Source organism: Meleagris gallopavo, chromosome 1 (assembly GCF_000146605.3).
Source record: "Meleagris gallopavo isolate NT-WF06-2002-E0010 breed Aviagen turkey brand Nicholas breeding stock chromosome 1, Turkey_5.1, whole genome shotgun sequence".
NCBI classification, from domain to species: Eukaryota; Metazoa; Chordata; class Aves; order Galliformes; family Phasianidae; genus Meleagris; species Meleagris gallopavo.
In genome coordinates this window covers 135716101-135736104 of record NC_015011.2, presented here as the reverse complement: position 1 = coordinate 135736104, position 20004 = coordinate 135716101, and the positions used below count along the sequence as shown (strand labels likewise).

The 20004-nt window shown below is 38.6% G+C and overlaps 1 long non-coding RNA gene across 1 annotated transcript in view; it reads right to left on the bottom strand.

Moving 5' to 3' along the window:
• Positions 1–1057: 1057 nt before the first annotated feature.
• Positions 1058–20004, bottom strand: part of LOC104917404 — a 29119-nt gene continuing 10172 nt past the window's right edge. Inside the window, exons 2-5 of the long non-coding RNA XR_002109549.2 lie at positions 18210–18284; positions 15594–15689; positions 2565–2595; positions 1058–1583 (exon numbers count right to left, since the gene is read on the bottom strand). This is a non-coding gene — a long non-coding RNA (uncharacterized LOC104917404). The remainder of the gene's footprint in view (positions 1584–2564; positions 2596–15593; positions 15690–18209; positions 18285–20004) is intronic.

Here is a 20004-nt window from a genome sequence, read left to right as displayed (position 1 = left end):
GGTCCAGTTTATAACAGAGTCCTAGAAACAGAATATAGACTGTACACGCAGGTGTCTAAATAGGCTAGACATTTCATTTGAATTAGAACGTTGCCTCTCCAGCATCACTACCTTTCAGTGCTATTTGTCTTTTGGAGGCAGCACTGGAGAAAAATGTGAGAATTATAAGAAGCTCCAGTTTTTGAAGTAAACCCAGTAAGATAGGAACCATAGCAGGACTTCTGCAAGTGAGCAAAACATTATTGTGCAAATTATTGACATCTTTAAGGAGAAATGAATAATACCTCTCTTCAAAATCCGGAAAACAAATGTTCTGCATTGTTCCTCTGAAAGCATAAAGTAAAGGATACAAAGGTTGAAAGAACAATTAAAAGATAAGGACAGAAAACTACCCTGCATGTTCACTGCAACCAATAATAGGGCTGCTCTCCAGTGGTCATTTCAGTTCTACTACTCATGGTAGCTTTTCTTCAACTCATAATAATGCAACAGCACTTCTTTTTCCTTGCCCTCAGAGATACAGTACTAGGTCATTATGTAGTTATGATCTATATTTCATAAAAAATGTTTTAATCTTAAAAAAAAAAGTCAGATTTCTAGCGTGCATTTCAATCAAGAATCTCATTTGATTGCTAAAACTTCCATTTCATTTCCTTCACCCCTTTTCCTGAAAAGCCTGAAATATGATGGTTGGTTGATGGTTGGTTTGGCATTTAGCACTTTTTACTTCATTTGCTTTTCAAACAGTGGTTAGGTTGCAGAGACAGTCCTTAAAACCCTACCCAAATACAACTCATCTGGAGATATCTGCCAGAGTCTGCTGAAAGCTTAAAACATGAGTTCTGAGATGCATGTAATCCCATTGACTTCAAGGGATGGTAACTGTGACTAATCACAGTGCTGTATCTGTCACTGTTGTTAATTACACCTCTAATCATGACATAAAAAGAGAAGCATTCTCAGAACTGGTGCATAATTCTCAATGACACAAAAGGCCATCCAGAGGAAGACAGGCTTAAAATGCAGAAGAACAAGTTTTTTTTTTCCCTGAGTTTTGCTGTATCTGGGAGTGCAGAATGGGGAAACAGAAAAAGTAGTACAGAATTCATTTTATTTCCAAGTAATGGAAAGAACAACATTTAGGACTATAGTGAATGACTTAGGAGAACAACATTTACAAGAGTACGACACAGATTAGAACATGTCACATTGGAGGGAAGTAGATCTGTGATTGAGAAAGGATTAATGCCATTAATGCTCATGGCAAAATCCATAGCAATGTCAACATAATCAGCATTTTTGCTATTCTCATCTATGATGATAGCCGAAGTAGTGGCAGATGGGTGAAGTTGGAATGTCTTTATTTAAAAAGGAGTTTGCACGTGGCAACTCAATATTATTTCTCATTTTCCTGTCATATATTTCACATTTATTAGGTTTAAGTTGTTACAAATGTCAGTACAATGAAAAAGGTATCTAGAAATGATGTGCTACTCAGATATGTGGTAACAACTTTCAAGCTACAAGGGTTGAGCTTCCTTCCCATCTTCTTTAATTTGATAGTTATATTGCTGGAACAGTTTCTGATGGCAAAAGAAACAGAAATGAGATTATATCTGCCCAATCATGAGCTTCTCCCATCAGAATTTTTTTCTTTCTCCCTTTTTCCCCCTTTTTGCTTTTCCTTTCTGCCCCTCTTTCCTCTTTTCCTCCATCTGTTCTACAAGTGTCATGCATTCACAAAATTTAACATATGATCTAGGGAACTCTGTATTTAATCTATTTAATCTAGCTGATTAAACATCTGTAAGAGAATTTGAAGTAATCCTGGATATCTTCAAGTCTCAACTTTGAATACAAAGATTAAGACATTTTGTCTTCTGAATGGACAATCTGAATTGTGTAGTACCAATGTAAAACAACTTATATAAAAACATGTGATGCTTTCCAGCTCTCAGGTAAGTAATTATACTGAGGGAAAACCACTCATCATAGCATTAACCACTGAAGCATTGCTGTCAATACTTGGAGGGAATGGAGTAAGCTTTCAACTCAGCAGTTGAATTCAGGGATTAAATGAGTCTTTGGCAGAAGCTTAAGTTTGCTTTTGATGTTGTTGGATGGGTAACATTAATTTAATGACCTTTCTGGAAGCTATGACCAGCACCTCCTCTGTTCCTAATTTTCTGCGGAAGCAGTGGGGACCAAACATACCAGACTGTGAATTTTAAAATAATATCTATAAAATGGTTTTTGTAAGACATCCTATGAAAATTACACCTCCTTGTTCCAGGAAACTGAGAGGAGCAGCATACAACAGTACCTTCCCTACTCAAGGTTGTATCATCATTCCCAAACCTTCTGTCATAAAGTGCAGAGTTTCTTCCCAGAAGGGAATATTTTGTCTGAAGCTACTAGAGTGCATGGAGTTTGCAGTTCAGCCTGGTAGCTAACCTGAGTCAAAGCTCACATATTCCTAGAGAATTATTCTTGATGCCTTATGTGTGGTCTGTCCATCCCAAATTACACTCCTAAAAAAGAAACTCAATTAGTAGTAAGCTTACCTATCACTTATCAGCTGACCATGTAAATAGCCTGCAAAATAGTAAAAAGGCAGGTGGTAATCCAATGGGATAATAGCTCACGGGAAAAAAATATGCTATTAGCCCTGCTGGGCTCCACATGGCAAACAGCCCTTTCCACTCATAAAATTGTGAATAGATCCGCTGCACAGCAAGAACACAGACACGTTCACTAGCATGTATTGAGGCAGGGAGGGAGTGAACCTGCTCTTGTGAGACAAAAGGCTACATTCTGCGAGATAAACAACCCTAAGGCAGCATGATCAAAGAATATTTAAAAATAACTGTAATAAAGAATTGCAAAGTGGAAGAAAATATTCAAACAAGATGAGCGGAACCTTACTGAAAAACAACGTATTCCTCATGTCAAAAGACTAAGCTTTGTCTTGAAGTCACAGTTTGTATTCCTCCTCCAGCTGTTTCAAGGCCCTAAGAAAACCAATTTGGAAAATGAGGGACAGGAATTTTATACTAGCCATCTCACCACATGTTGATATCAAACACAAGGAAGCAGAGTATGGGCAATCGCTGCTGAGATTCACTCATCTCTAGCTCTGGAAGAGGGTGGTAGTCCTAAGTATTCAAGAAACATCGTATCTTACTAAATGAAGACTACTTCAGCAAAAAAAAAAAAAATTGGCTATAGTGTTTAGAAGCATAACTATTTTTGCAAGACAGCATGAGATTCTCCTTGGCTTTCCCCTCATTTTCCATTCACATCTTGCTGGAGTACACATCCAATGCAGACAGCCTCATCTTGAACCAAAAACTTTTTCTGTGGCCTTCAGTATATCATTTACCATATCTTTGCTTCCCTTGCCTGTCTCACGTGTAAAATGAAGATAACAGAACTTATCCACTGGCTACTCCACAGCCGCATTAATAGCTGTGTGGTGACTTGTGATCATCAGGTAGCCTGGCACTGACATCGCAGTATGGATGATTAGAAAGCAATAGGCTGCCTGTGAGTCTTAGCACCAGGAGAAATGGTATAGGCAGACCAAAGCTGCAGGCAGCAGGTCACCCACAGAATGATTTAATCAGCAGTTGATTTGCAGTGAACCAGAGTATTTACTAGCATTCAAACCTCAATTTTATGTAAGGAACTGCTTAATGTGTTTCATCAAATGGCAAGGGATAGTACAGGTTGCTTTCTTAAAAGATTTGTTTTACTTATCTATGTTTTACATTTTTAGTTTTTCAAAGCTCATGTATGTGCTTACTGTAGCAAATATAAGACATGAATTTTACTTTCTCAGCTCTAGGAATGATATGTATTTAAATCACTAATTCCTTGCATCCTTGGAAAACATGCACCTAGTTTATCCGATTATGCACAGCTTGAAGTAGCTCAGCAAGTAGTATAAGATTGAACACCTGAAATAGCATTTTCAGGGGGTATAGAGTACATCCAAACATTTAAATATCCAACAGTAGCTGCAGAAGTTTAAAATTATAGAAAATCAGCCTCTTGTTTTCTTCTCCAGTGTAAACTGATCTAATGAAGGGAGAGAGAATGTAGAATTAAAAGATCACACTTTCAGGCAGATAGTGATCTCTAAGACTGAATGAAGGCTGGAAAACGGTGGTTGATGGAGAAACAAGAGCAGAAACTGGGAACAAACCTGAAAGAAAAAGCACCAGCTTTCTGTTTTCTCCTTCAAGCACAGTGGTATGTGTCTCTCCATACCTACACGTTATTACACCGCTGAAGGAATATGCTGGCTCTGTACCACTGGAGAAGCATCATACACAGGGGAAAGAGGTAGAACTTCAATAATGTAGTGCAGTTTCAGAAGATGAGGACAGCCTTTCAGAATGTCTGAAGACAGGAAAAAATCTGTTTATAGGACTATGCATTCACTATCTAGAATAAGTTCTCAATTATAAGAGGAAGGCCTACTATTTTCTGGGTTGCAGTAAAAGAGGAGTGTCCAGCAGGGAGAGGGAGGTGATTGTCCCTCTCTACTCAGCTCTTCCGAGGCTCCATCTGGAGTACTGCATCCAGGCCTGGAGCCCCCAGTACAAGACAGACATGGAACTCTTGGAGGGGGTCCAGAGGAGGGCCACCAAGATGATCAGAGGGCTCGAGCACCTCTCCTATGAAGAAAGGTTGAGGGAACTGGGCTTGTTTAGCTTGGAGAAGAGAAGGCTTCAGGAAGACTTCATTGTGGCCTTCCAATATTTGAATACTCTAAATAGGAGTGGGTGCAACTGTTTATGAGGGTGGATAGTGACAGGACAAGGGGGAATGGTTTTAACTGAGACAGGGGAGGCTTAGGTTAGATATTAGGAGGAAGTTCTTCCACCTAGAGGGGGTGGTGACGCAGTGGAACAGGCTGCCCAAGGAGGTTGTGGATGCCCGATCTTTGGAGCCATTCAAGGCCAGGCTGGATGTGGCTCTGGGCAGCCTGGTCTGCTGGTTGGCAACCCTGCACAGATTAGAGGGGCTGAATCTGGCTGATCACTTGTGGTCCTTTTCAACCCAGGCTATTCTATGATTCTATGACTTAAGGACACCACTTCCAGGGATGTTGCTTCCACACTTCCTTCAGTTTGCCTACAGCCGTCTCCTGACTCTTTACCAGGACCTGCATCGGATTTTTCTATCAAATTGTATTTGCATATAAGCTCATAATTATTGAAGAAAAGAGTTGTGTTAACATTTATCACAAAAGAAAGAGGAAAGTATGTTAAGCATACATCAAACTTGAATGAAAAGCTAAGAATGGGAAGTAAATCAGAGTGAAATTATCCTACAATGCGTATCTGATAGTGGAACTCGGCCTGATTCTCTCTCCTCCGCTCCTTTGCCTCTTATTGAAAGTAAATGCTCCTCGTTTAATAAAGTCTTCCATCAGACTCATCAGTACTAGATTTTCAAAGACAAGCCTGAAAAGCATCATGAATTATTAGTAAAACTCAAAAACAAACAAACAAAAAAAAAAAACAACAATTGGATAGAAAAATCTCACAAACCTACTGAAATTTTTACTATGAGTACTTAGTGAATATGTTCAAACAGGTACTCAGAGTAATGTTCGTGTGACGAAATTGCCCTAAACCTGTCTTTGCTTGGCTACCCCTTTCATTCAGCCTTCTCATGTAGTCTTCCAAATTCTTCAACAAACAAGCTTACAGATCTGAGATCCACCTGTTTCTTGAAGTGTCCTACACCAGTCACATCTTTCACTTCACCGTTTTTTCTTTCTGGAAAGTTTCCAGGCAAGAAATCTCTCACAAACAAAACTATCAGGGCTTTTTACAAAAATGTCATTATCTTATGATAGCTTTTAGACATCATGTTCATCTAAATTCATATTTGAACAAAAGATAATGTGTAACACTATGATTTTGAGGAGTATATTTCTGTCCAGCTACTCCAAAATCTTCTCTACAGTGTGTGGCCCAGAATACTGTTCCTTTTCCAAAAGAGATCACCAGCAAAATGTTATCTTCTCAATAATGATTTCCTCGGTGTTATTGACAGAAGTATTAAACTGTATTGATATTCCTAAAAACGTAATGTGCAGGATGAATATTCACCACATTTAAGTATCTGCAGTCATTTAAGGCCCAGGTACATGCTGAGAAGGACAAATTTTTTCAGCTGTTTTTCATTTTATCTTCAGTTAAGCATATATTGTCATACATGCTAAGTAGACGTGACAAATTAAGGAAGCAAATGATGTCCTACCATTCTGCTCTAGGAGCAAATATTTGTTTAACAATTCAAAAGGAAAACAACTTTTAATTTTATGGAATTTAATACAACAAAAGAAGTCAAAACAGGTGCAACCATCACAATGTCCATTCAAAATGAGATGAAAATCTGTACATGTCAACCAACTTGTTTTAGCTTTGAACCAACAAAATGGTTTGTGGCCATTCCCTCCTCTTTAACACCAACAACCTCTAAAAGATTTGAACTCTACTCACATGCTCCAAGAGCACATAACCACATTTTGAAGCACAATCTTTTTGCTTGATTGCCTAGTTATGGATGTTTTCAAAGGTATATTCAAGGGATGGAATGATTTTTAACCCTTATCAGTAGTAATCACACTGGGATGGCATGAGGTAGCTGTGGACATGGACATTCAACCCACAGTACTGCAGGACAAGATTACATCCTGTTCATGTCATACTCACCTACCATCGAAGATCACAGTGCATTCACAAGCAGCTACCCCCAAATCTTTGAATGTGCCTTACATTTTCTGGTGATAGCCATCCCCAGTGCCAGGACAAGTTCTCACAGTGAAAAGTCCCACCTAGGAAAGGATAGTCTCCAATCCTCCTTTGCATACAGTTAAGAAAGTGCTATGTTGAGCTATAGGACAATAGTGCACTGCAAGCACAAAAGTCATTCTGAATAAAATGGACCATATCTGTGACACCCTAGAAAATATTTTTGACCCTGTTGTAAAACTGGTCCGTGAAGCAAGAATGGAATTCTCAAAGGTTCATAGAAAGGCAAAACTAAGGCTGTGAGAAGCCAGAGAAAATATAAAGAGCAATATCTCATTTACACGCTAAATCCAATGTTCAAATTGGAAGTGCAAGAAACCAATAATCTACTATTTCCCTCACCTCAGTAACAGACCGAAAAGGAGACTGTCATAGATAACACCACTGATTACAAGCAGAGGGGGAAAAAAAGTTTAATTTCGAAAAATTTTGAAAAAGTTTAGTTTTGAAGTTAAACTGGTATTTATTCGTTTTAGAAAAGATAGCAGAATATGCTAACACCCAGAAGGATAAAAGGGAATGTTAAAGGAATGTTCTCATTGTTTTGATCAGTGGGTAGGCTGGGATGCTGGATCAAATGAAATCAAATGAGTCTGTTTCACTGTCTCCCCTATTAACCTAACTGCTTTGTAATTACAGTTTGCTGTGTAAGTGCTTTTCACAACAAATACATTTTGCTTTTTCAAAATAGGCCAGGGTCAACTGCATTTCTAGTCAGAGACCAAAACACCTTCACTGCACTACACAGGTGCACTGTCAGTTGAACAGTAAGAGCCGAAAGTGAGATGGGAATATCACTTAGATAGGAAGAATTGAGGCTAACAGATACAAAACTGCCCTGGCAAGACTGCTGGACTGCACACTTATGCCTCTTTTTCCAAAACTCCTTTGGTATGTCTGTATTACTCTTACCACAAAGACTGTGGTATTGAAAATGGAGTAAAAAATGTATGTCCCTGACCAAGATTCATCTAGAGGGAGGTAATACAGAAGAGCTTAATCACTGAAAACTCACTATCTTGTGTACCATGTACAGTCTTCCCTGTGTAGATAGGCACTTTAAAATATCACACATTATTTCATGAAGGATTGCGGTCACAGCAACAGTGTTAAATCAGCACACTGAAGCTCAAATGGTCAGTCTTTTATATTTATGCAAAGCAGAAATAACAAGTGTTCAGATTTGGTAAACTTCATTTGGTTACACGATACAGTTTGTGGAAATGTAATGCAGAAGCTCTTTTGAAACACCTCAGATCTTCCACATTTTAGAAACTCAATGTAAAACCAAGAAGTCCCTGTCTGTATTACAAAATTAGTCTTCGTTTACTTCGTGAAGTAACTTTCTAATATGAATGCCTGTGATGCAATGGGAACAAATGTAGGAAGGGAACAGACTCTTTAGCAGAGTCTGTTGTGAAAGAACAAGGGGAAATGGTTTCAATCTTAGAAAGTGTAGATTTAGGTTAGATACAAGGAAAAAGTCTTCCTGATGACTATGAAGACAGTTTCAGATCAGCCTTTACTTAGTAAGAGAGCAATTTACTTTAAGGAATGTGTATCTCTCCATAGTGGAAAATTCCTAAGGTCTTCACATTATTTCTTCCATCCTAAGAAATATTTCCTTAAACATACTTCTGCTTATTCTTAATGAGAACCTCTCTGATTATTTTTTTTTTTAAAGAGATATCATCAACAAAACACACTGTACATCCAGGAAAATTATTTTAAGAAGTTAAGAGGAAACACCTGAACTGCCAACAAGGATACAAATTTTTGTTATTATCACACCCTTGCAAATGTAGCATTACGAATTTTTTGCAGCCTCCAACACTGAGAGAACCAAAAGTATTTCCAACATTGGCCAAATTTCTTTAATGCAATAGATGCTTCATTTTTTCCATACATACATAAAGTATATAAATGAAATAAAAAATTGGTGGTGTCAGAAAGCAAGCTATCCTGAAACCATTCAGTCTGTCCCTTATGGAAAAGGCACACAACCTCTTATTTCATTGTTTCTTGCTACCACATTTGCTTCACACTCCTTCCAAAGAGCAGCAAAAATAATCTGACCTCATGTGACAACCACATCTAGCACTTACTTTAGTTCACTAAATAGATCAGATGCACTTACGATGCCTTAAAATAGGATACTAACAAGTGAAGACCCTCACATAACAAGTTACTCTGTGCATACGCAATTAAGAAGTTTTTGGGGTGAGTTTCTAGAGAACTTGCTTTGAGCAGGGCCGAATTTTTATTTTATTTTTTTAGTTTTTTTAGGGGGGGGGGTGGGGGGAAGGGGTTTGCTCCATTTTTTACTGCCAAAGGCTTGATTAAATATTGAAATTTAGGGTATTTTGAAATACTGATTACAGCTAAGATGCCTAACTTTGTGAGTAGCTTGGCTGTCCATTTTCTCCAGTTTCTATCGTCTTTATCTGTCTAATTGTCCAGATGTCAGAACAATAGAACATATTAAATATTGACATAAGGAAGGCATCAAGAAAATGTATATTGCTTTTATTTTTATATACTAGTAAATGCTTATTTTGGTATTACCCCAAACGGTCTGCATTGTTACAGAACTTTTTCTTTTTTTTAAACTAACTGCTATTCTGAGGTTAAAACAAATTTAGATATCACAAGAATTAACCATTTTACATTTTAACAATTTGACTATCTTATTAATCCTATTGTTTAAGGCTATTCCTGTGTCAGCTGCATTGCATAACATATTTGCTCAGCTGAACAGCATGTATTGTTTCTGTTTACACTGATCCCACCTCCACTAGCATGTTTTTATTTACAGACACTTATATCATTGCTTGCTGGGCCTTATCTGCATCACTACCATCTACAGCAATCATGATACCCCTCATGTGCCTCACTGCAGCAGCTGCTACTGATCAAGATGGATCAAGATCCAACCCAATAACTTTGTGAATGACTGTCACATGGAATCTTTTTCATTGAATACTTAAGGAGAAAACATGCATTTTTACCATCTCATGCTTTTATTTAAAGTCTGAAAATGCACTTGAGGTTATTCAGTCTCCTTTAAGGAGATGATGGAAGAAAAATATAAATACAAAAGCAGATTTTAAGGTATCTCAGTTTTGAAATAGCATACAGTTGATTCTGTACTCAAGGTACAGCGCAGCTGTAGGGCTAGTTTGTGCAATCCTTCCATCCTTTATTTGCAGAACCCTAGTATGTCTTTCTCATATGAGCATTATTAGATTTAATGTGTATTTAATGTTTCTAGAGTTCCAAAAGAGAAAATGCAGATGAACAATGTATTGCTGTTAATATTCAGCTTATGATTTATTATATTGAAACATTTACAGACAATGTCTGTATTAGGCCCTATTATAAAGGAGGCTGATGACAGTATTCTCTTTGAGATCTCTTCAGAAATATAAATAGGGAAATTACTCTCTGCTCACTACAGTTTACTTCTATTTATACCTAGACTATAATGCCTTATAAGGTTATAAGGCTGTAAGATATATATGCTGCCCAGTTGAAGTGCTTCTACACCAATGCACACAACTTGGGAGACAAACAGTAGGAGTTGGAAGCTGCCATGCTACTAGACAACCACGTTGTTGCTGACACTGAAACATAGTGGGATGATTCCCAGGACTGGAGGGTGGCTAGCTACATGCTACTCAGAAGAGACAGGCAAGGAAGTAGGGGAGGAAGGGTTGCCCTCAACATTAAGGTTCTTCAATAGTTCCAGGTATACCCGTCTCAGAAGAGAAGAACTACATTCCCCAGAGGACTTCTCATTTCCTTCTTCTATTCAGAGGAAAAGATAAAATTGTTCATAGGTCATGGGAGGTTTCCACCTGACTCATGGGTGGTTTATTCTGCTCTCCATCCAAAACACCCAGGTCAGAGAGTCAAGTACCCCAAGGATAATTGGTCTGACTCTTAAAGACAAATGTAAAGAAGTCATTGAGAACGTCAGCATTTTCCTTATCCTTAGTGGTCATGTTCCCTGCTGCATCCAGTAAAGGACAGAGATTCTCCTTAGCCCGCCTATTACTGTTAATACATTCCCATAAAAAAGTTTTGTGTTCTCTTTCACTCCAATAGCCAAACTGAGTTAAAGCTAAGCTTCTGCCTTTCTCATTTTCTTCCTGCACATCCTAGAAAGTTCTTTGTACTCTTCTCAAGTTGTTTGTTCCTTCTTCCACAGGAGGAAGATTCTCTTTTTCTTTTGGAGCCTCAGGAAAAGCTCCCTGTTCATCCACACTGGTCTTCTTCCCCATCAGCTCATCTTGCAGGACAGAGGGATAGCCTGCTCCTGCACCTTCAAGTCTTCCTTCTTGAGGAGCAGCCAGCCTTCCCAGACCCTCTTACCCTTCAGGACTGAATCCCAAGGAACTCTCCCTACCAGCATTCTGGACAGTTCAAAGTCCACCCTCTGGAAGTGTGAATGAGCAGTTTTTCCGCCTCAACTTCACCAAGAATTAAAAACTCCACCATTTCATAGTCACTCTGTCCAAGACAGCTCTCAACATTCATGTCTCCCATCAGTCCTTCTCTGTTTGTGAATAGCAGGTCTAGCGGTGCAACTGCCACCTTCCAGTTTCTCCTGTTTGTTGCCCACACTGTGTGCATTGGTGTAGATGCACTTCAGCTGAGCGTCTTGCCTCACCCCCAGTCTCATTGTTCCTCTTGACTCATCTCTAGCAGGCCTCATTTTACCCGCTTCCCCCTTCATATCTAGTTTAAAGCCCTCTCAATGAGCCCTGCCAGCTCCTAGGCTAGAATCTATTTCCCCCTCTGAGACAGCTGAGAACCATCTGCAACCATCAGGGCAGGTGCTAAATAAACCCCACCCCATGGTCAAAAAAAAAAAAAAAAAAGAAAAACAACCAATTCTTGCATTTGCACCAATCTCTCAGTCATATCTATGAGATGGGATTTCTTGCTCCTTCCAGTGTTCTTCCCTGCTATAGAAGGGATAGAGAAAATACTACCTGTACACCTGCTCCATCCACTTAACCACCCTAGTCCCCTTCAGCCCTTTTTGACAGTCCTCAGGACTCTCTCAGCAACTTCATCGCTGCTGGCCTGAGCTATCAATAAAGGATAATAGTCAGAGGGATGAATCAGGCTAGAAACATCCCAGGCCCCAGGGAAACAGTACACTTCCCTGCAGGTAGGGTTGGGCCAACTTAAAGGGCCATCCATTCCTCTCAGAAGGGAGCCACCTACAATCACCTTTTGCTCTTCCTAGTAGAAGCAGTTCTGAGCCACCTTACCCTAGACAACCTAAAAGGTGGGCGTCCCACCACATCCTCATTTACCTCTCCCTCAAGTTCCAGAGCCTCAAAGCTATGTCACTGCTGCTCCTGTCTCCACCCCTGCAGCGTCAGAATGCTGATGACAGTGGCACCCAGCAGCTGTTCCCTAGCAGAGCTTCCCCTCAATCAGGCGAGGCAGGCAATTCCCTGCTTCAGCACAAAGTGTGTCTGCTCCAGACATGCAAAAAAAAAAAAAAAAGAATAAAAAAAGGACTTCTATGGGTTCATCAACTGGAAAAGGAAAGTCCAGGAGCATGTGCCCTTCCTAGCAAGCAATACAGGTACTAGTAACAACAGACAAGGAGAAAGTTGGAAGTATTCGAGAATATTTTTGCCTCAGTCTTTATTAATGACTGCTCTACACACAGCTGTTGAATAAATGGTTCAGAAGATGGGAACTAGGGGAGCAATGCCTCCCCTGCTGTAAGTGAAGATCAGGTTTGTGATCACCTGAAGAACCTGAACATCTGTAAGACTATGGATCTTGATGAGATGCATCTAAATCTTAAGGAAACTGGCTAGTCTAGTTGCCCAAGCCATTCTCTGTGTTTGAACAGTCATGGTGGTCTTGTGAAGTCCCTGGTGACTAGAAAAAAGGCAGTATCACATCTATTTTTAGGAAGGGTAGAAAGGATAACCTAGCAAACTACCAACCTATCAACCTCACTCCCTGTGCTAGGTAAGATCATGGAGCAGGTCCTCCTGGAAACTATACTATGCCATATGAAAGAGAGAGGTGATATGGGATAACCAGGGGTGACTTCACCAAGGGCAGGCCCTGCCTGACCAACCTTATCGCTTCTTATGATTGTGTTGGACAAGGGAAGAGACACTTATGTCATCTATCTGGACTTCAGTAAGGCTTTTGACACTGTCAAAAGATGCAAAATACAGAATACCTCTCCTACAAGGATAGACTGAGAGAGTTTGGGTTATTTGGCCTCCAGCAAGATCTGATAGCAGCCTTTCAGTAACTAAATAGAGGGTCTATAAGAAAATAGAGGAAAGACTCTGCAGCAGGATCTGTTGTGATACGACAAGGTGAAATGGTTTCAAACTAAAACAGGAAAGATTTAAACTAGATATAAGGAAAAAGTTTATGGGTTTGATTATTGTTTGATTTTACAATAAAGGTAATGAAGCACTGAAACAGGTTGCCCAGAGAGGAAGAGGATGCCCTGTCCCTTGAGACATCAGGCTGGACTGGGCTGTGAGCCACCTGGTCTAACTGTAGATGTCCCTCTTCATTGCTAGATGACTTTTAAATGTCCCTCCCAACTCAAATAATTTTATGATTTTATATCCCACACTGTGGTGTCATTGCATAGGAGACAATTTGGGCAAACAGAGACCTCCTTTCTGAGGCTTAAGTCTCAATGACCAAATCAATTCCACTATATCTGAATGATTCTGCTGATAGTTGTGTTGTTTGCATTTCACTGGCACCCTCTACTCCAAAGACAGACTGAAGGGACAAGACAGAGAGGGTGAAGCATTCTAGAGACTACCAACGCTTTAATCATTTATTACGTTATAAGTACATTCATCACTTAGGACTGCAAAGCAGCAGTACAATTTTAGCCTCTGGTCTCCTTACTGCCTGGAACACATGTCGCCATCCTGAGCTGAAACTAGTTCAACACAGCTAATATAATCTAATTGGCCACCTCAGATTAAGAAATGATTAAGAGATGTCTAAGTGATTATGGACATTGCCTTCAACAGCATGCCATGTTCATGATTTTCTTTATACGTAAACAGAGGCTTACGAAACAAGATAAAGAGCCCTAGATGTACCTCAACCCACAGTCAAGATAATTCAAAATCTCTTCAAAGCAAGTCTGGCAAGGAATTAGGTGCCCCACACCACACGAAGAGCCTGAACTGCAAAACCCTTTTCTCATCAGTTTTACTTGTAAATAACTTCACTAGAACCAACCTGACCAGGAAAGCTTTTCAGTCTTGATGAGTAAGGCATTTTTCCACCATGTAAACTATTTTTAATCTCCTTAATCTTTTCATCCAGCGATGCTCAAGAGCTATTATAAAGACTCTGTCTCTCAGCCCACTATTTACTTCCCACTAAGGTCAGAAGAAATCACTGAGCAGGTTCTTGGTTGTGTAACAGAAACCAGGCAAAAGGAGTAGGTCTCAGATCCCTATTTCTAGAATAACAACATGTTTTGACACATTTTGCCATGACTACAAACACTGAACAGTGCACGTTGCCCAATTTAATTAAGTCTTATTTCAACCAAGGACGAGTAAAGATCCAGAGCGCAGAAGAACCAAAGGTAAATAGCTGGAGGAGTATAATACTCCATTAATATAGTTTTTGTTTTTCACCTTAAAGTAAAATTAAAATTATCAAATTATGATTACTTAATCATTCAGAGATCAGAAAATGTCACTGAATCCATGGGCTTTCCATAGCTACTACTGTTTCCTAAGTACCTAGGTGCCGCAGATGTCCTCAAATGTCCTCTAGCAGCATCGGCATTAGTTTGTCTAGGCACACAGATACCTTTGTTCTCATCAAGGTTCTCAGCAGCCTGTGATAGAGGCAGTCACAGAAAGGGCAGCATCTGGCTACTCTGCATTCAGATGCAGAGTAATGCAAGGTTACAGCTCAGCACCCTGGAATACAGCCATTCACAACCTTTCCACATTGCATGACTTGATACCATCAAGATTCAAGTGACCACTTTTTTTTTTTTTACCCTTTTTTCTTGTTTTTTTTTTTTTAATCGTTTTTTCTCGAGTTAACTTTTTATATCAGGTAAATGCTATTATTGGGAAAAGAAGTAGTGAATGCCTGCTTCTGAGTTCAAGTGGCATAAGTTCAAGTGGCATGCAGTTTGAGACACTGGTTTATACTGGCTCAGTGTTAGAACTATTAGAATTTCATCCACAGCACTATTTTCTTTGTTTTCTACATAACTGAGAAGGACATCATTCCAGCTGGAATTACTTAAGCACAAGTCATATCCTAATGCATCAAGAATGAATCATTTACCTAATTAGAAATCTTTTTCTCTGTTCACATTCAGTTTTGCATATTAAAAAGACACATAGTAAATGTAATCTATTTTTTCCTCTCATTTACACTTTTAAATATTAGTTCTTGATAGGAATTCATAGAATAAAAGCTATAGCAACTAAAAATGTTGAACCTCATGCTTTTAGCTACTACACATTTTAAAAGAATATACTGCTGCTGATTTGCATTCTCTGTCATGTTGCTTCAACTTGATTTTTCTTGAAAGAAAGAGATGACACTAAAACACTGAGGGAGAAACTGAAATTAAACAAAAACCTTAACACAAAAGCATCTCTCACCTAAAGTAAATTTGTCTGTTCTTAACACTAGCTCTGTGCCTAAGTTTGCATCAGAAGAACAAAACAATAATCAGGCAGATAAAGGCAAGTTTCTTACCTAAATTCCAGACTAATGTTGATGTGTATTAAGAACTGATGACGAAAACAGGATGAAGGGATCAGATGGGACGAAGAGCTGCCTGAGAAATAAGCACTAAAGAATAAACACAAAGCCATGAATTGGAATTGAGAATACCCTATTTGACTCCAGTAGAAGCAAGCAATTAAAGGAATTCAGGAGATGAACAACACTGATTTAGCCACAGGACTTGAGGTCTTTAATGTCTGCTTCCTTCTGAACAAAAGCATAGAAAACAAAAGAACATCCGTATAAAAATATATAATGATGCTTATGGCCAAGAGGAAGGGCTGTTGACAATGGGCTTATGTTTAGTGGCTCCTGAGGTATGAAGTGCCTTGGATTCATTACTTCTGTGGACCTCTGTTCCTTTTGTCCCTCTGTTATTCAGTAGCATAATCCCTGGCTGAGCACAGATTGATCAGAGCCAAATTCATGAAAATTCTTACCATGTTCTTCAAAAACTGGTTTTTTGTTTTTAAGGTCAGAGCAACTTTTGTTCTGATCACTTGAGCTAAACTTACAGGCCAGTTCTGAACTTTCATGAACAAACTCACCGGAGAAACTGGACATGAGCTTATATTTTTTTCCATCTGTTATCTCCACACAACTGCTATTTAGGAACGTGCCAGTCTGGGATACGTTTTCAGAGAAGAAAGTCTTCAAAAAACGCTAAACCTCCCTTATTCAACTCAAATTCTGCAACTAATCTCAGAACAGATCTTATATTTGTCCTCTGTGTCTTTGCTAGCTCAACTTTCTGCGGCTGACTCCTATTTATCATTCGTGCTGCCGGGCAGCAGATTTATTTTACTTAGGGGTTTTAGCGACATCTGGTGGAACTACGAGAAAGCTCACCTCTGAGAAAGGCCACAATAAATCCCACAAAACACGCTTTGTGGTTGTTGGCAGATAGCAACTGTTAGTGGTCAGTTTGATCAGGGTAGACGCAATATATCTACCAAAGATCACATGAGGACGAGATAGAAAAAAATCCTCCGTTCTACTCTGGCCAAATTCATCACTGAAGGGAACTCTGACAAGAAGCTAGTCAACATAATTCCTCTGCACTATTTGTTCTGTCTTATAATGCAGCCTCAGGAAAACAGATCTGAACCTGGATCTGAACTCCAGATGCTACCAGCTAGCGGGTCGTCTCTCATCACAGTGAGCATCAAGAATGAAAAAAATCATTCAATGCAGAGAGAACATCTCAAAAAATACTCAGTACCTTTACTAAAAACATAAATTGCACACAAATGATAGACATCATATATTTCAAAAAACACAAGCTTTTAGAAGTTTACAGACTTCTCTGGAAACTTGTTCAGCTTCTATACAAAAGTAAAACATGAAGCAATTTGGAGGAGACCTGAAGAAACAGTCATTAGTCAGTTGTCACCTCTGACTTGCAAACTACTTTTCTACAGTTAAAAATGTGTGAATGATTTTGATTCTGCAAAAGAAATGTCAGCATAAGTCAGAGTTTTACCTGTCAAAACCAAGGAAAAAAATCACAGGATTTCAGATTCTAAATCACGTATTGATATCAGAGGCAAAACCTCTACACAATTACTGGTCTGAAATGAGAAAAAAATTTTACAAAAAAGAGGAACTTTCAGTGGCTATCAAAGTTGTTAAGATCCATACATTTACCTTGTAAGCATGGACTAGTTCCATTGAATCCTTTCTTTTCCCAATTATTTTACTGGATCAACTGGTCTTCACTGCCAAAGTTGAGAAAAATGGACATTCCTGACACAGATTTTTCAGTTCTAGATTTACATCCCATTAAAAGTACTGTCAAAATCACTATGCAGCAGCTGGTTATGAGCATTTCTACTTTCAATTCCCTAGAGGAACTTTTGGAAGAGCTGCAGTTAATTAATCATTAATCAGTGACATTTAGACAGTTCTCAGTTTCACCCATCATAGATATTCAAATTCACTTCTAGGCATCTGGATGTTCTAACTGAACCTGATACAGAGTCTATAAAAACTGCTGAAAATAAATCAGTGGTATTTGGAAGTTCTCTCTTCTGGTACATTCAGCCCTTCAACTCAAAACTAGAATCTCATGCAAATACAAAGAAGAAAAAGAGCAATTGTTACATAAACAGCATTTTAATTTGAGAAACTACCTAAAGGAGTGGACTACAACAAAGTTAGGGTAAAGGATATATTCTCTGTCTGAATCACAAAGATATTCTACTTTGGGAAATAAGATTAGGCTCCATCACTTCTCAAAACTGTAGACAGAGAAGGTTTTTCACTTTTTTTTTTAAATAGACATTCCCTTTTTTTAAACCTTTTTTTAAAAACTTTTTTTAAAAAAACCGTTTTTTTTTAAAAAAAAAGGACTTTAACCTTTTTTTAAAAAAAAGGACATTCCTTTTTTTAAATAGAGTTACTTTATCACAGTTATCCATGCGTATCACTGAACCAGATGTGTAATGCTTCTCAGGAATATTAGACACATACAAAGAGGTAAGTACAGTTGAAAACTCAGCAACTACGATTGGTATATTCTGCTCTTCACAGAAAGCAATAATAAGTCATCCTTAGATAATCATTACAGCCTTGACTCTGACTTACCAGCACGTTGTGAATAATCCATAGCTAGAGACGGAGGAGTACAGCATGCTTTTCTCTACTGCAGCAGGTGTATTGCTAGGAGAGGGTGAAAGGAGGGAACGTGAGAAGGACTCTCCTGTATCTCAGCGAGTCTTGACTGCTGGAGTGGCCTATTGACACTCCTAACAGTTGATACAGATTGAAGTACTTTGTGAGCCACTCTATCTTGCCTTGCAGGAACTTCAGCTCTACTCAGTACTAATAAGGCAACGGCAAGAATGTGATGTCTAGTTTTGGGCACCACACTTCAAGAAAGATGTGAATCAAACAGTGTGGAGAGGTAATGAGTCGAAAGAAGTGCAGAAAACAGTTGGGATAACAACAATCTTCTAGGAAAGAGAAAACAAAAGAGTTCATGAATTATCTGTAAAGATTTAATAAGTTACTGAAGAAAGAGACTATATCCTTAGCAACAACAACAAAGAAAGAAACAGGTATAAAAGGCATCAAGGGTACAACATCTTTTTTTACAGTACTGTATGGTTAAGGTTTCGGTTTTTACATGAGTCACCGCATTTCTTAAAAGTTATCTTAAATAATTAAGTATTTTCCTTATTAATCTCTGCTGCTTTGGAAAATAATACATACCCCAAAAACTGACAAAGATTTGTTTTCTGAAAGAAATGGTGTGAGCGACAGTAATCAAAAGACAGTCAGGATGGATGAAAGTAGACAACAGCATCCAAGGAGTGCGTGTGTCTGAGAGAAAGGAGGAGGGTTGCTCACACTTACATTTAGAATTTCAACACCTTAATCACTGTACTATCCGAAAAAGAAAGAACGAATCCTACTGGAAAATGGAAAAATGAAGCAGAATGATAAAAGTTTATCACACTGAAAACTGGCTTGAAAGATCTCTTCTTTCTCATGCCTCCTGTTGCCATTCCCAAATGCACTTGTTCATTTTCAACATCTTAGAAGCAATAGTAGTTCAGTGTGATAATACACTGATTTAGGAGGTTCACGAATGGACGAAACCTAGAAGGGCATCAGGATGAATGACTATGAACAGCTGAACCTACTGTGCTAGTCCTCCTGGTAAAATATTTTAATATTATAAACATTATCTTAAAATAGTAATTAACTATTGTATTGAATTTATTATTTATGTTATATTAATATATTTATTATTGTATGAGTTTTAGAATGTTGTGGTGTTCCAGAGGTACGGAGCCCAAACAATATCCAGACTGGGACTATGGAAGGTACCTGCATTATATATATTCTTGCAGTTACAGATGAAGTCATCCTCTCTAGAAAACAGTTTCAAAACTTTCTGCATTCCTCAGCATAGAGGCCAAAAATCTCTTCTTTTAAGGTTAATACGTTAACCAGGGTAAATATAAATTCTGCATACTTCAGTTTACCTGCTCAGATTTGCTGTGAGACTTATTCAAACATCTACTATACTTTCTGAAAGGCACGAAATTGAATAACATAAATAGCATACATAGATATTTATTAGCACTTCCATATATTAGCAGAAGTTACATAGAGATTAGACTCTAAACTGTGACCCTACTTTCATCAGAATTTTTTCAGTCTGGCTTCCCCCCTGCCCCTCACACAAGATTGAGGAAAAGGTAGTTCAAATGTATTTTAATAGCTCAGGAAAGTGCCAGGGTCAGCAGAGAGTTAGCATGTGGGCCTCTCAACAGACAAACATCAATAAGCCATTTTTCCTGGAGAGAAATGTAGTCAATAAAACATTAAAGAAACATGCTTAAAAAATTTAAAAGCCCTTTCAGATTCAGAG